Source organism: Rhinoderma darwinii, chromosome 1 (genome assembly GCF_050947455.1).
Source record: "Rhinoderma darwinii isolate aRhiDar2 chromosome 1, aRhiDar2.hap1, whole genome shotgun sequence".
Classification (NCBI taxonomy): Eukaryota; Metazoa; Chordata; class Amphibia; order Anura; family Rhinodermatidae; genus Rhinoderma; species Rhinoderma darwinii.
The window spans coordinates 658,994,485-659,010,679 of NC_134687.1; the positions used below are offsets into that span (position 1 = coordinate 658,994,485).

Consider the following 16,195-nt stretch of genomic DNA (forward strand, 5'->3'; position numbering starts at 1 on the left):
GGGGGGGGGTAGAAAAATACACCAATTTTTCCACACTATTTTGCGTCCTAAATTTACGCCGTTTACCGTGTGGTATAACTGGCACTAACTTTATTCAGCGGGTTGTTACGATTGCAACCATACCAAATTGATATAGATTTTGTATTCTTTACTACTTTTAGTAAAAACTCTTTTTTAACCCCTTCCCGACATTTGCCGTATGGGTACGCCATGGAAAGCCATGACTTCCCGCAAATAGCCGTATCCATACGTCAAATGTTTGGCACCGGCTCAGAAGCTGAGCCGGTGCCATCATCGCCGGATCTTAGCGGTATCTTACAGCTGACATCCGGCTGTAATGGCGGGGACCGAATTTAGCTTCGATCCCCGCCATTAACCCCTTAATTGCAGCGCTCAAACGCGATCGCTGCACTTAAGGTGTTAGCAGCTTATCGGAACACAAGAAATGAAATTGCCGGAGTTCCGGTGGCTGCAATGGCAACCAGAGCCCTAATACTGGCCTCCCGGTCTGCCTAGCATGGAAGCCGGTCAAGATTCCCCCGGCGGTGGAGCCTGATCGGCTTCCGTAGCCGCCGGCAAGATGGCGCCATCTTAGGAGCTGATCCGGCGTCAGCGGTGGAAGTCAGCTGTATGTTACAGCTGACATCCACCTGTAACGGCAGGATCCGGAGCTAGCTCCGATCCCTGCCATTAACCCCTTCGATGCAGCAATCGAAAGCGATTGCTGCATCTTAGCAGTTGCTAGCAGATCGCCAGCCATGACAGGCAATCAGGACTGGCAACTGCTGCTATGGCAACAGGAGACACAATGGCCTCCTGCTCAGCCATTACGGAAGCCGATTAGGCCCAGCGGGGAGGCGAAGCCTAATCGGCTTTCTGTCAGTGAATCACTGACAGATCTAATGCATTGCACTACGTAGGTAGTGCAATGTATTAGAAAAAAAACATCAGACAGTTGGACCTTCAAGTCCCCTAGTGGGACTTGAAAAAAAGGGTCAAAAAGTGTGAAAAAAGAAAGTTTGAAAACAATAAAAGTTTCAAGTAATAAAATAAAACACAATCGCCCTTTTCTTCTTATCAAGTCCTTTATTATTGAAAAAAAATAATAAACCGTACGTATTTGGTATCGCCGCGACCGTAACGACCTGAGGTATCAAAATATTATATTTATTGCATGCGGTGAACAGCGTAAAAAAAAAAAACTTAAAAAACTATACCAGAGTTTCTGTTTTGAGGTCACTTTACCCTACAAATATTGGAATAAAAAGTGATCAAAAAGTCGCACGTATCCAAAAATGGTACCCATAAAAACTATAGCTCGTCTCGCAAAAAACAAGCCCTCATACAGCTCCGTCGACAAAAAATTAAAAAAGTTATGGTTCTCACAACTTGGCGACAGAAAAAATACATTCTTTTTACAAAAGTAATTTTATTGTGCAAAAGTTGTAAAACATAAAAAAGTGCTATAAAATAGGTATCGCCAGAATAGGGCTGTCCCGCAGAATAAAGTTAACATGTAATTTATAACACATGGTAAACTCTGTATAAAAATTATTTTTAAAAAAACTGCCAGAATTACGTTTTTTTTGTTTACCTGGCCTCCCAAAAAATAGGATAAAAGGTGATCAAAAAGTCTCATGTACCCCAAAATGGTACCACTAATAACTACAACTCGTCCCGCAAAAAAAAGCCCTCATACCACTACGCCTATGAAAAAATAAAATTAGTTAAGGCTCGAATAAGTCAGGAAATTAAAAAAATATGCAGTTGTGCCGGCCCGAGGGGAACATTTCATCTGTTTCAAGAGGCGATTTATCAAGGCCCTAAAATTAGGGAACCAGGAAGGGGAGGGCCCAAACATATCCGCTGGAAGCGACGGTGCCCGTATAATATCAGGACAACACTTCCCAGCAAAATTCCCCAAACTGCAAAGGTGCGGAGTGTGGACCAAAAGGGGGATAAGAAAGGACGCCATATATCAGTGCGACACCGGTCTGTGCAGAAAGGATTGATTCACAGCGTAACACACATCTATGGATCATTTTATTTGTTTTTTTACCCCATTATACCACGTGACTATGCCCCTGATGTACTCTGCCCAGCTTACATGTACCCCCACATTATAAATGGAAACACCAGCAATACTCAAATTTAATACCAAGCAAAATCCACGCTCCAAATGGCGCTCCCTCCGCTTTGAACCCTACAGTGTGCCCAAACAGCAGTTTCCTTCCACATATATGGCATCGTCATACCCGGGAGAACCGTTTTAACAATTTTTGGGGTGTGTCTCCCCAGTGGCATATGTCACATCTAGGGAAAAATATACATTTTTAATTTGCACCAGCCGCAGCGCATTAATTTATGCGAAAGACCTGTGGGGTGAAAATGCTCACTACACCCCTTAATAAATGACTTGAGGGTTCTTTTATTTCCAAATGGGGTCACTTCTCAGGGGTTTCTTTTTATTATTTCACATCTGAGCCTCTGCAATTGTGAACCAATACTTTGTAAATCGCCAAATTAGGCCTCAATTTTGCATGGTACGCTTTCACTCCTGAGCCTGGTCGAATGTCCAGGCAAAATATTAGGGCGACATGTAGGGTTTTTCTAAAACCAGGAAACACCGCATAATAATTAGAGAGCTGTCTTGTTATAGTGGCACAAACCGGGCACCACATATTGGCATATCTATGGAAAAATCCCACTTTCACTCTGCAACATCGAGTGCACACTAATTTCTACAAAACACCTGCGGGGTTAACATGCTTACTACACCAATAGGAAAATGCATTGAGGGGTGTAGTCTCCAAAATGGGGTCACTTCTTGGGGGTATCCACTGTTTTGGTCCCACAGGCGCCCAGAAACCAATCCAGCAAAATCTGCACTCCAAATGGCGCTCCTTCTATTCTGAGCCCTGCCGTGTGCCCAAACAGCAGTTTATGACCACATATGGGGCATTACCGTACTCTGGAGAAATTGCTTTACAAATGTTGGGTTCTTTTTTTCCTTTATTTGTTGAGAAAATGAAAAATTTTGCGCTAAAGCTACGTCTTTATTGAAGAAAAAGGATTGTTTTTATTTTCACTGCCCAATTCTAATAACTTCTATGAAAAATCTATGGGGTCAAAATGCTTACTACACCCCTAGATGAATTCGTCAAGGACTTAGGGACTTTGCAAATGCGACATGGCCTCCGCAAATGTGATCTCCAAAAGCCAAATAGCACTCTTTTCATTCTAAGCCCTGCCGTGTGTCCAAACAGAGATTTATTACCACATTTGGGGTATTGTTTTACTCGGTTGAACTTGCTTTACAAATTTTGTGGTGCTTTTTCTCCTTTAGTCCTTGTGGACATGAGAAAAAAAATCGCTAAACCTACATTTTCATTGAGAAAATGTAGATTTTAATTTTCACAGCCTACTTCCAATAATTTCTGCAATAAACCTGTGGGGTCAAAAGGCTCGCTATTCCCCTAGATAATTTCCTTAATGGGTGTAGTTTCGAAAATGGGGTCACTTATGGGGGCGTTTTCATTGTTTTGTCCCCTCAGGGGCTTTGCAAATGTGACCTGGCCTCCGCAAACCATTCCTGCTAAATGTGAGCTCCAAAAGCCAAATAGCGCTCCATCCCTTCTAAGCCCTGCCGTGTGTCCAAACAGCTGTTTATTACCACATGTGGGGTATTGTTTTACTCGGGAGAAATTGCTTTACAAATTTGGTGGTGTTTGCTCTCCTTTAGTCCTTGTGGAAATGAGAAAAAATTTGCTAAACCTACATTTTCTTTGAAAGAATGTAGGTTTTAATTCTCACGGCCTACTTCCAATAATTTCTGTAAAAAACCTGTGCGGTCAAAATTCTCACTATACACCTAGATAATTTCCTTAAGGTGTGTACTTTCCCAAATGGGGTCACTTTTGGGGGATTTCCACTGTTTTGGCACCGCAAGAGACCTTCAAACCTGACATGGTGCCTAAAATATATTGTAATAAAAATAAGGCCCCAAAATCCACTAGGGGCTCCTTTGCTTCTAAGGCCGGTGCTTCAGTCCAGTAGCACGATACGGCCACATGTGGGATATTTCCTAAAACTGCAGAACCTGGGCAATAAATATTGAGTTGCATTTCTCTGGTAAAACTTTGTGTTATGAAAAAAAATATTAAATTTGTAAATGTCACCTCTACGTTGCTTTAATTCCTGTGAAAAGTTAAAGGGTTAAGAAATTTTGACTTTTTGGGGGTTTCTAATATATAAGGCCCTCAAAGCCACTTCACAACTGAACTGCCCCCTGTAAAAATAGCCTTTTGAAATTTTCTTGAAAATGTGAGAAATTGCTGCTAAAGTTCAACCCTTGTAACATCCTAGAAAAATAAAAGGATGTTCAAAAATCGATGCCAATCTAAAGTAGACATATGGGGGATGTTAGCAACAATTTTGTGTGTTTATAACTGCCTGTCTTACAAGCAGACACATTTAAGCTGAGAAAAATGCAAATTTTTGCACTTTTTCGCTAAATTTTGGTGCTTTTCACAATTAAATACTGAACATATCGAGCAAATTTTTCCAGTAACATAAAGTCCAATGTGTCACGAGAAAACAATCTCAGAATCGCTTGGATAGGTAAAAGCATTCCAACGTTATTACCACATAAAGTGAAACATGTCACATTTGAAAAATGAGGCTCTGTCAGGAAGGTCAAAAGTGGCTAAAGAGGGAAGGGGTTAAAAAAAAATATTTGTTTTTGTGTCTCCGTATTTGAAGAGCCATATCTTTTTTTATTTTTCCGCCGATGCAGTTGTATGAGGGCTTTTTTTTTGGGTCAACTTTGTAGTTTTTATTGGTACAATTTTGGAGTACATGTGAGTTTTTGATTACTTTTTTATCAAATTTTTTTTAAGGCAGGATTCACAGAAAACCGATTTTTGCATGTATTTTTTTATTTTTTTTACGTCGTTCACCGTGCGGGTTAAATAATGTAATAACTTTTATAGTTGGGGTCGTAACGGACGCGGCGATACCAAATATGTGTAACTTTTTTTTTTAATAAGAAAGCATTTTGTAAGGGGAAGAAGTGGGGTTTTAAATTTATTTATTTTTTTCACTGATTTTTTTTATTAACTTTTATTATTACATTATTTATTTATTTTTTACTTCTCCCACCAGGGGACTTAACTAAGCGATCCTCCGATCGCTTTTATAATACACTGCAATACTTTTGTATTGTTGGTATTAGTGCCTGTCCGTGTAAAATGGACAGGCATCTGCTAGGCCATGCCTCTGGTATGACCAGCAGGTATACTCTTCAGGCAGACCCGGGGGTCTTTATTAGGACCCCGCGGCTGCCACAGAACACCGGCACTCTACCCTCATGCGCAGGGTGTCGGTGAGGTGAGAGAGGCAGCTCCATCCCTCTCTCCAAAACCACTCCGATGTGGCGCTCACTATTGAGTGACGCATCTGAGGGTTTAAACTGATATCGATCTCACCCATTAGAGCATGGATCGTGAAAAGGCGTATTGGCGGTCACTAATGGGTTAAACAGCCAATGAGAGTGTTTATTTTTTTGGGTGGAATTAGCCTGGATCTGCCAAACACCCAAATTATATTTACCTGAGATCAACTGTGACCGGGATCTATGAAGGAAAAGTATTGTGGATATAAGGAAGAAAAGAAGATCCTGGTTTACTTACAAAGCAGAGAAGCTGAACTGTCACCAGGAACCTCGCTTCTTATTACTGTATTCTTAAATTCCCCCGCACTGCAGGAGAATCCAGACGGACAGTAAGGACAATGTAAACTTATTGCTTTTAACATATATGGACATTTTATATTTGACGTTCATTAAAACAGTATAAACAGAAAAAAAACTACTAACAAAGTAACTTTCTAATTGAATAAAATAAATATTCACAGATTTATTTTCATAAAAGGAAATGTCATAAGTGCATTTATCACTGAATTAGAATCAAGGTTGGCGCCCAAAATCACGCCCACATGTGGTGGCGAATGGCTACACAATTTATCTTGTAATACCCCAATATTTAGCTGCTTAATCGTGTGTCCATTCGTCATCTATGTGGGTATGGTTGTGGTTGCCATTCTGTCTGTTCTTAAATTCACTTGTTGCAGATTTGTAGTATAATTTTCTGAAACTGTAAATAGCTCCATACATCTGAGTGGGGTTGCTTCTGTAGCACGTACATGGATTCTGAAATCACCATTCATATGAATAGGACAGCCGCAGACATTTCTGACACAAATCTTCTATTTGTGAACTGGAATCACACATGCAGTTTAGCTAAAAAAAGCGCATGAAAAACTGCACCGCAAAGTCAGAAGTGGATCCAGCCGGGACGAGAAGTGTAAGTCCTTCATTTATATTTCCCAATTCTTTTTAATACACTCTTAGAATTGCCTAAAACAACTTATGTGTAATTCCATCATTAGACAGGATCTAGGAGGAACGTGTCTCATTTAAACCTCTGACGTTTGGTTTTCTCTTTGTTGTTGAAATGTGTGATATCACCATGCCGAGATCCAGAGCGCTCTGAGGCCTTCAAAAAGGTTATGGGTGTCTATGGTTCCGGAAAGGGAACACGGCTAAACTATTGGATGTCAATCATTCCACTGTCCAGAAAACCATCTACATGTTGAGATTTTAGACAACTGCCAGTTGGTCCAGGCCAGTCTGTCTCAGTAAGATCAGCCTGAGAGCAGAACACACGATACTGAGAGAAGTTTCTGAGAATTCCAGAATTTCTTTAAAGATCTACTGCAGATTTTAACACTCTTGATATCTTCCATTCCAAAAATGCTGCAAAAATGAAAACTGCATGGGGGTGCGTCAAAAGAAAACCTTAGTTATCCAGAAAAAACATCAGAGCAAGACTTTAGTTTGCTCATGAACAGCTAGGCAAATAACATGACTTCTGGAACAGTCTGCTATGGAAAGAAGGATCAAAAAGTTATTTGTCCCCAGCACCAGAAGACATGTTTGCCATAAATTATAGACCGCGTTTCACCAGATAGAAACCTGTAAATTACTTGAGATCACGGTGGAGGAAATGTTATGGGTTGAGACTGCTAAACTGCATCAGGACCTGGGCAGCTCATCCTCCTAGAGTCCACTAGTAAAGTGCGATTTTGCTGATTATTATGGTTTGGTCAATTTTCTTTGTGCATTGTTGTGTGTTCTCATTGAAAGTTGTGGTCCATGGACAATGCTACCAGGTGTGTCTTGTGCACGTATTGGTGCCTTGAACAGCCGTTTGAGCGTGAATATCTGTTCACTAGATGCGGCATGTTGTGTATTTGGAAGCCCAGGTATTGGATCTAAATATTCAACGTGCAGCACTTAGGAGCATTGTAAACCTGGAGAGGAGTTTAGAGCTCACTGAGCAAGCACTGGCTGGGGGTTATGGTTTGTATCTGATCGTTGTAGTATAGTTAGTTTATATACATGTGGGAATTTGAGTCTTATATTGACTTTTTTCCAGGTGTATTTTTATGGTATATCCTGTATTCATCCATACATTTTGTGGATTAATCACTTGTCTTTTTTATCTATTTTTTCACAGATATTCACTTATTGTGAAACAAATTGGACGTTTGTTGCAAGGGGGCAGAGGCCGTTGATTTCTTTGTATGGTATTCTCCAAAAAGTGGGTTATTATGTCAATTTCCATTTTTTTCACTTCCCCTTTTCCTAAATTATGAGGACACATGTTTATCATTAGGATATATGATTGCTGTGCATAGAGAGGTTTATTTCCTTGAACAAGTATATGTGGCAACCAATGAGGTTATGATACATACCAGCGTAATTGACTTTACATTTACCCCTTAAATTCTTTAGGATTTTGTACTATTGAAATCTCTAGATTTAGAGCTGATATTTGTCACACCACTGTATATGACGGTGTGGATGGACAACCTGGTTTGGGACATAGTCTCTGTTATGTAACTTTATATTCATTGGTTTTGCCTTTTGGGATTATCCCTACTGTGTTTTTGTCATTTTGACAAACACTTTGGTCCTAGTAATGATATATATGTCATGCTCCACCGATTTCGATGGAGTATGACATTTCTTTGCAGCGATTGTTCTCACTCTGAATTATGTATGTAGAATGAGGGAATTCGCGTCATAGTTACTGCTGGAATGCAAGCGTCATCATGCGCATGCACGGTGGTTCTCCTATGAATGAAGCGGTCCCTTCAGCCGACCTTCCGGTTTGGGTGCGATCTTGGAGCATGTGTGGTGGATGCGCGCGGATGCCACAAATTTGGAGCATTGCAACTCGGTACTGTACTATTCTGAAATTATGTATGTATACTCATCGGCCACTGCCCCTTTCCAATTCACAGAATATATATGTATGTATGATTCAATTGTTATATGGTGTTTTATTGTGTATTTTGTACACTTCATCTCACTGACTGTAGATGGGTAAAAATTTCTAGATATGGTATTTGTATTCACTAATTAATTATACATGTAATAAGTATTGATCAATTAGTGTAAAAAACAAACAAGGTATAAGAGCTGCACTTTTTGAATTTTTTTAAAACATTGGAGTGCTGCCTCTTCTCTTGGATTGTGATCAATTATTGTATGTACTCCCTATATAAACTTGACACTTTTTGCATTTTGTGGTAGCTTGAGAAAGGTTTTGTCTTGAACCGAAACATCGCACACTTGAGGTGAATAAAGCAACGATTTTTCATCTTCATTGAAGTCCTGGTGCCGATCCTTTGTTCTCTCTCTCCCCTCCCCCACGTGGTAATCTTCTTAAAGGGGAACAGCAGAGATTCCCACACAAACTATTCATTGTGGAGTCCTAAGAAATCTGGAATAAGATTTGCTAAACATTGGCTCAAGTATGCTGGATGACATTGTACTTACAGTTAGGATGTAGATATTGGGGAAAAAAAACACAAGAAGAGACAGAGGACGACACATTTTCCAGATTTATAATATACTGGTGTTCTCCGTCCAATGAAAAGCAAGTATACAAGGAACCACTGAACAGTATTATGGGAAGTAAAGCTAAGCACTCAAGCCGGCACATAGTTGCTTTATTTTCAACATTCATATCAAACCCTGGAGAGAAGGTCCATAATAATCACAAAACTGCATCCATGACCCCCTAGGAGCTCACTGGCTAATGTATATGATAGACATGATCAAAAGAATTCATCGTCTCATGGAAAAGATGTCAACGCCATTGGACTCTAGTTTCCTATATCTCGTAGCGACACCAAATATTGTTCTGCGTCCAGCATTTATACAGCACCGTTATACTTCAGTCTGTCTGAATGACGAGTTTTTATTTAGAATGTTATAGCCTACAGATTAGTCGTATCCACGGGCTAACTGTATGTGACTAAACATGGCATCCGTTATGTGACCCCCCCCCCCCACACACACACATCATGTGACCCCTTGCAGCTTGGTTACATTACATACATGTGTTGGGGCCACATAGTGGAGACATCCATGGTCTCTAGATGATTTTTAAGATGTCTGTCTCTATGGGATGTTGTCATGTTGTTAATAAAGTTAAGTATTCAGAGGAGACAGGAGAAAAATATAAGAGCGGCTCCTCACAGACATGATGAGGAGATGTTGCTGTAGGTAGAAATATTTTATAATTTCTGCTCCTCGATAACCTATAATTCACCTGTTATATACCTGGACAGTGTTACCTGAATACCAGGGGTCACATGATGTGCGTCACATGACTGCCGCCATCTTTGGTCCATTTAGTTGTCCTATGGGTGCGTTTCTATGGACTAATCTGTGGATTATACCATTTATTTTGGACAAAGGCAAAAATACCGGTATAAGAAAGGTATGTGATCCTAATTTTAAATACGTATATATTAGAAATCTGTTTGATGTCCTATAAATAAATTGATAAAACAAATTAAAAGTGGCCAACCGCTTTTAGGTAATACTTTTGTGCTTATATCATTCACAGCAACTTTACCTTACAGCCGTTTATGTGAGTTATTTAAACTCACTGGCGAATGCACTCACCGTTCTCCGCGATCACCGCAGACCCTGGTTCTGTGGTGCATGGTTGACGGCATCCTGAATAATACTAACCACTCTGTTTCCTGACCTCTGTATTCACTACATAACATATTGGCCACTCTCTCTTCGCAGTGTGAGCTCGTTGGTATCTGTTGCGAGGTTCCTTCCCTATCTGTTTCCCTGTGTGTCCGAACACGGACAACACTGCTGCATACAATGCATCCCACCACTACCAAGTGTGGCCTCTCCACTGCCCGGCTTTGATATACAACCCGGTGAAGAGACTTGGCTGCATACTAGGCACCAGTTGCACGTTCATTCTTACTTTATTTTACCAGTGACAGAACAGCGAATTCTAGATACAGTGAATACATTAGCACAACAGGGTTTACCTTCGTACCTGTGCAGTCTAATTAATAGATAGGCGTTCAATAGATAGCCTCCAGATTTCTGCACAGTCAATTAGGGACTAGGGCACCTTTATGTTTCTCACCAGCAGTATAGGTTTCCTCACGTAACAGACTCTTGACATACTCGGACCTAATAGTCCGTAGTGCAGAAATAGGGGACATCTGCACTTCACGGTTATTTAACATAAGATTTTTAATCAAGTACATTAATAAAAAAAAAATATTTTATTTTTCAATACTCCTCATTAACCCCATTTTTTACCAACATTTACTTTGCACTATGTGGCGCCGTGCTTTTTTTATTTTTTCCCCAGAGTCTATTGATGTAAATGGAAAGCTTAATCAAGTGTTTGATGCTTTTTTTGCATGTTTTTTTTTACACATTTTGTGTGTGCTTTTTGCAAGTTGTTTTGTGCATAATTAGGACTCCCATTGACTACGGGAACATTTGAGTGTGTTTTACGTACGAAAGAATTGACTCGACACTTCTTTAGTTACACAACATGTTGTTTTTTTTAAAACCGCTTGCGTAAAAAGTGTGTTGTATGTACTAATGGTGCGTGTCAAATTATTATTTCATTTTTAATATTTCCCACCTTGTGGACGAAAAAACGAATACACAAAAAAAAATTTAAAAAAACATCTAATAAAAATAACTTCCTTAAATTTTTTTTTCTTTTGTTATTATAACATTTCCCATATTCTAAACGAGAATATGGTTTCTTCCATACGTGAATTTTCTGGATTTCCAAATTTTGATATCTCTGTAAAACATCTTCCATATATAAAACATCAAAATGGCTTCTCCCCGGTGTGACTTCTCTGATGAGCACTAAGCTCGTCTTTAGTAGTTAAACATTTCCCACAATCTGAACATGAATACGGCTTCTCTCCTGTGTGAATTCACTCGTGTAACAATATATGATTTAGCTGCAAAACATTTCCCACATTCTGAACATGAATATGGCTTCTCTCCTGTGTGACTTCTCTCATGTATAACAAGATTTAATTTATCTGTAAAACATTTTCCACATTCTGAACATGAATATGACTTCTCTCATGTGTAACAAGATATGATTTTTGTGGAAAACATCTCCCACATTCTCAACATGAATACGGCTTCTCTCCTGTGTGAATTCCCTCATGTCTAACAAGACTTGAATTATCTGTAAAACATTTCCCACATTATGAACATGAATATGACTTATCTCCTTTGTGAATTCTCGCATGTCTAACAAGATTTGATTTAGCTGCAAAACATTTCTCACATACCGAACATGAATATGACTTCTCTCCTGTGTGTATTTACTCATGTTTAACAAGATCTGATTTCTGATTGAAACATTTCCCACATTCTGAACATGAATATAGCTTTTCTCCTGTGCGAATTCTCTCGTGTCTAACAAGATATGAGTTTGCCGAAAAACATTTTCCACGTTCTGAACATGAATACGGCTTCTCCTCTGTGTGAATTCTGCTTTTTGTAAAAAGACCTGAGATTTTTGTGAACGGTTTACCACAATGAAACCTTTTACCCCCTTTCTGAGCTGCACTTGTGGTAACAATCTGTGATTGGTCAGGAGAAGGTTCCTCATGATTAGTGGGATTATATGATAGATCTTTACTGTGAATTCCTGGATGTACATTAAGGGTGATGAGGTTTTCTCCTGAAGAGTGCTGCATTTCTTCATCAGACTCCTTACTGGGATTTTCTGTTAGGATTAAAAATGTATTTTGTGATTTTGTTTCAAAACAAAAGTTGACAAATTTATCACATTCATATTAGGCTGGAAACATCTGCACACATGTGCAGTGTTTTAAACCAAAGCCAGAAGTAGATCAAGCAGGAAGGAGAAGTTAAGTCATACCTTTTAAATCTAGTGCTGGTTTCAGCTCAAAAACCTGCCCTAAAAACGGTGTGTGATTCAAGCCTTAAAACGCTTTGTCATCAATATATTTTAAGGTGTTCTACAAAGTCTAGGATTCTGTTCTACTCCCAGTCCTCTACTTTTATTACATAAAGCTTAAATTAATAGAATTAAAAAAGAAGAACCTTGTCTGTCCTCTGCCAACAAATTTGGTCCTTTAACAATAATTAGACATACAACTTCTTTATGACAGCCATACGGCTACATACGTTCCAACTGCCAATGCCACGCGCAGTAGTGTCGTCTATAAACGTTGACAGCCTGGAACGGGGTTTAATGTGTGCAGTGTTGCTTTAGTGTGAGCAGCACTGCCCTTTCCTGTCTATCGGCTCTCTCCACAAGTGCCGTCACCTCTCCCCCTTCATCAAACAACCATCTGTTTGATCACTGTTAGGGGGATTAGAAGTACAGTGCTGCACATACTGAAGCAGTGCTGCACTTTCCAGTATTCCGGCTCTCTCCCCAATGGAGTCTCCGGCCAAAGCTCTGGCAGGTGGACTCCTGTCTTGGGCAAGCCCTTGTCACTGTCCATATATGGACAGTGACATTAGGTGCTTTGAGATTCCTGCAATACCCCTTCCTGTAGATAGTGCCACTCCGTATATTATCCCTGTATTAACCCCCATCATCCCTGTGTATTACCTCATCATCCCTGTGTATTACCTCATCATCCCTGTATATAACCCCCATCACCCCTATGTATTACCCAATCATCCCGGTGTATTACCCCATCATCCCTGTGTATTACCTCATCATCCCTGTGTATTACCTCATCATCCCTGTATATAACCCCCATCACCCCTATGTATTACCCAATCATCCCGGTGTATTACCCCATCATCCCTGTGTATTACCCCCAACATCCTATACAGGGATGAAGGCGGTTATATACAGGGATAATGGGGGTTATATACAGCATTGATGAGGGTTATACACAGGGATGATGACCGCATCATTCATGTATATAACCCCATCATCCCTGTAAATAAACCCCATCATCACTGTATTTATATTACCCCCATCATAACTGTATTTATATTTCCCGCATCATCCCTGTATTTATATAACCCCTGTAATAACTGTATATTTCATCGGAGCAGGGGAGGGGGGTCAGGCAACGCGCAACTCTGTCATTTAATAAAGTGAAAGGGTCCGGTATCTGAAGCGGAAGCCGAAAGGAGGAGGGGGCGTGGGCGATGAGAAGAGACGGGCAGGCAGTGCGGGAACTCCGACAGAGAGGAGGAGGCGTGTACTAGCAGAGACGACATTGCCTGTCTCTGCTCAGCCAGCACTTCCGGCAGAGCAGAGCAACATCGCGCCATCAACTAGGTTTTACAGGCAGTGGGCTGGGCGGATGTTTCATGAGCTCTTCAGAGCTCTGCATCTGGTCCCACTTCCTGTAAACCTAGTTGATGACGCGCGATGCCTCTGTTCTGCTGGAAGTGCTGGCTGGGCAAAGACAGGGAACATTAGAGGAAGTGAAAAATGTATTCTGGGTGCGGTGACGTGACCGCATATTAGTAACGCCACAAGCTATAAACAGATATTATATTAGGAAGTTAATCGTATATGTCACATTAAGTTAAAGTAGAAATAAAATTTATTCCTGGACAACCCGTTTAATTCTCAGTTTTCCTTGAGGTAGTGGGTGGAGCCGAACTGCTATCATGTCTTCTATACACATCACACACAGAGCAGAAAACCATTCTGGTCCACTATCTCTCTGTAGCACACCCTTAAAAGCTGCAGCAGTAGTATGGAGCACATCATAAAGCAGTAAGGAGCAGTGCAGTGTAAAATCCAGCCCTGGTGTGACATATAACTTTTACCAGCAGCCTATGTCTCCTCTCTCTGCTTCCCCCTCACCTCTCCATAGATTTCTTCTCAGCTGTTAATATTAGGGGATTTGTAATGGTATAACCAAATAAATAACAAAGTACAAAGGCAATCACCAAAATGTATGTGTTTTTAATTTCGATCGACTCCCAAAATGATGCTCAACCGGTTGAGGACTGCCCACTGTGTGTGTATGTGTATGTATATATATATATATATATATGTGTGTATATATATATATATATACGGTGCAGGTTTGAGCTCGATGCCTGAGCAATTGGGCAGCTGAATGTCAGGTGCCCAGCAGTCAGAGACTGCCAGGGACCCTGGAGAGAAGACAATCGCTCAATGAGTGATGTGCATAAAATAGAGGTCAATTTCTTTATTAAAGTGGTAAAACACACGAAAAAATATAATTTTTTTCCCAGTTCATTATTTGGTACAATACATGGTGCCATGAAAACTACAACTCGTTCTTCAAAAAACAAGCCCACATCTGGCTATAACGGTGGAAAAATAAAAAGTTATGGCTTTTGGAAGGTAGAGAGAAAAAAACAAAAATGAAAAACTGAGAAATAATTGTGTAGGGAAGGGGTTAAGACAAATCGAACGTTATTTAACCCCTTAAGGACGCAGCCTAGTTTGGGCCTTAAGGCTCAGAGCCCATTTTTTAAATCTGACATATGTGGACACTTTATGTGGTAATAACGTCAGAATGCTTAAACCTATCCAAGCAATTCTGAGATTGTTTTCTCGTGAGACATTGGGCTTTATGTTAGTGGTGAAATTTGGACGATATATATTTAGTGTTTATTGGTGAAAAATTGCAAAATTTATAGAAAATTTATAAAAAATAGCATTTTTCTGAATTTAAATGCATCTGCTTGTAAAACAGATGGTTATACCCCCCAAAATAGTTACTAGTTCACATTTCCCATATATCTACTTTAAATTGGCATCGGTTTTTGAACATTCTTTTATTTTTCTTGGATGTTACAAGGCTTAGAACATAAACAGCAATTTCTCATATTTTTAAGAAAATGTCAAAAGCCTTTTTTTTAAGGTACCTGTTCAGTTCTGAAGTGGCTTTGAGGGGCCAATGTATTAGAAACCCCCCTTAAAACACCCCATTTTGAAAACTAGACCTCTCAAAGTATTCAAAACAGCATTTAGAAAGTTTATTAACCCTATAGGCATTTCAGAGGAATTAAAGCAATGTGGAGGTGAAATTTGCAAATTTAATTTTTCTTGCTGAATTTCAATTGTATTAATTTTTTTTCTATAACACAGAAGGTTTTATCAGAGAAACACTACTAAATATGCATTGTCCAGATTCTTCAGTTTTTAGAAATGTCCCACATGTGGCTCTAGTGTGCTTGTGGCGAAACCGGGTCAGTGGGGGTCGGTTTACGCCAAGAGAATGTGGGCGATAGATTCAGGCGACACAGATTAACAGGGGACAAGCCACAGCGGTGCGTTTATTAACAGGGACAGACACACACAGAAACAATGCACCGCTGCTTCTCCCCTCTGGGCTGGATGGGACAGGCTACCTCACTATGGGGTCTCTCCACTGTACCTTTTCATCCTTTGGGGTGTCTCCAGATCCTCCTTCGTTAGATGGGACTCCAGCACTTGTCCTCTGTTACTGTCCCTAGGTCAGGTACCATCTCTGAGTATAAGATTAACCCTAGAGGGGTGGACAGTGAAGCAGCACTGAATACAATACAAATCAACTGGTTATCAAACATAACGTAATGCAGTTTGAGGGGACATATCCACATCTAGCACTGGGCGCCATCTAAGCTATGGCACCCGGATTGCGGGAGCGCGACGGTTTGCGGCAGGCTTAACCTGTATTTGGGTACAATGCCTGTAACCGTCACCCGTTCCGCCACAGACCTCCCCCAGCTTAGATCCAGAATCAGTCCTGCTGACCCTCTGTCGGGTCAGTGATGAGATCTGGGCCTGGTGCTGTCAGT

The 16,195-nt window shown here is 40.3% G+C and overlaps 1 pseudogene; it reads left to right on the plus strand.

Annotated features, from left to right (window-relative positions):
- LOC142707319 (uncharacterized) overlaps positions 1 to 16,195 on the plus strand; it is a 59,405-nt pseudogene that overhangs the window by 33,603 nt on the left and 9,607 nt on the right.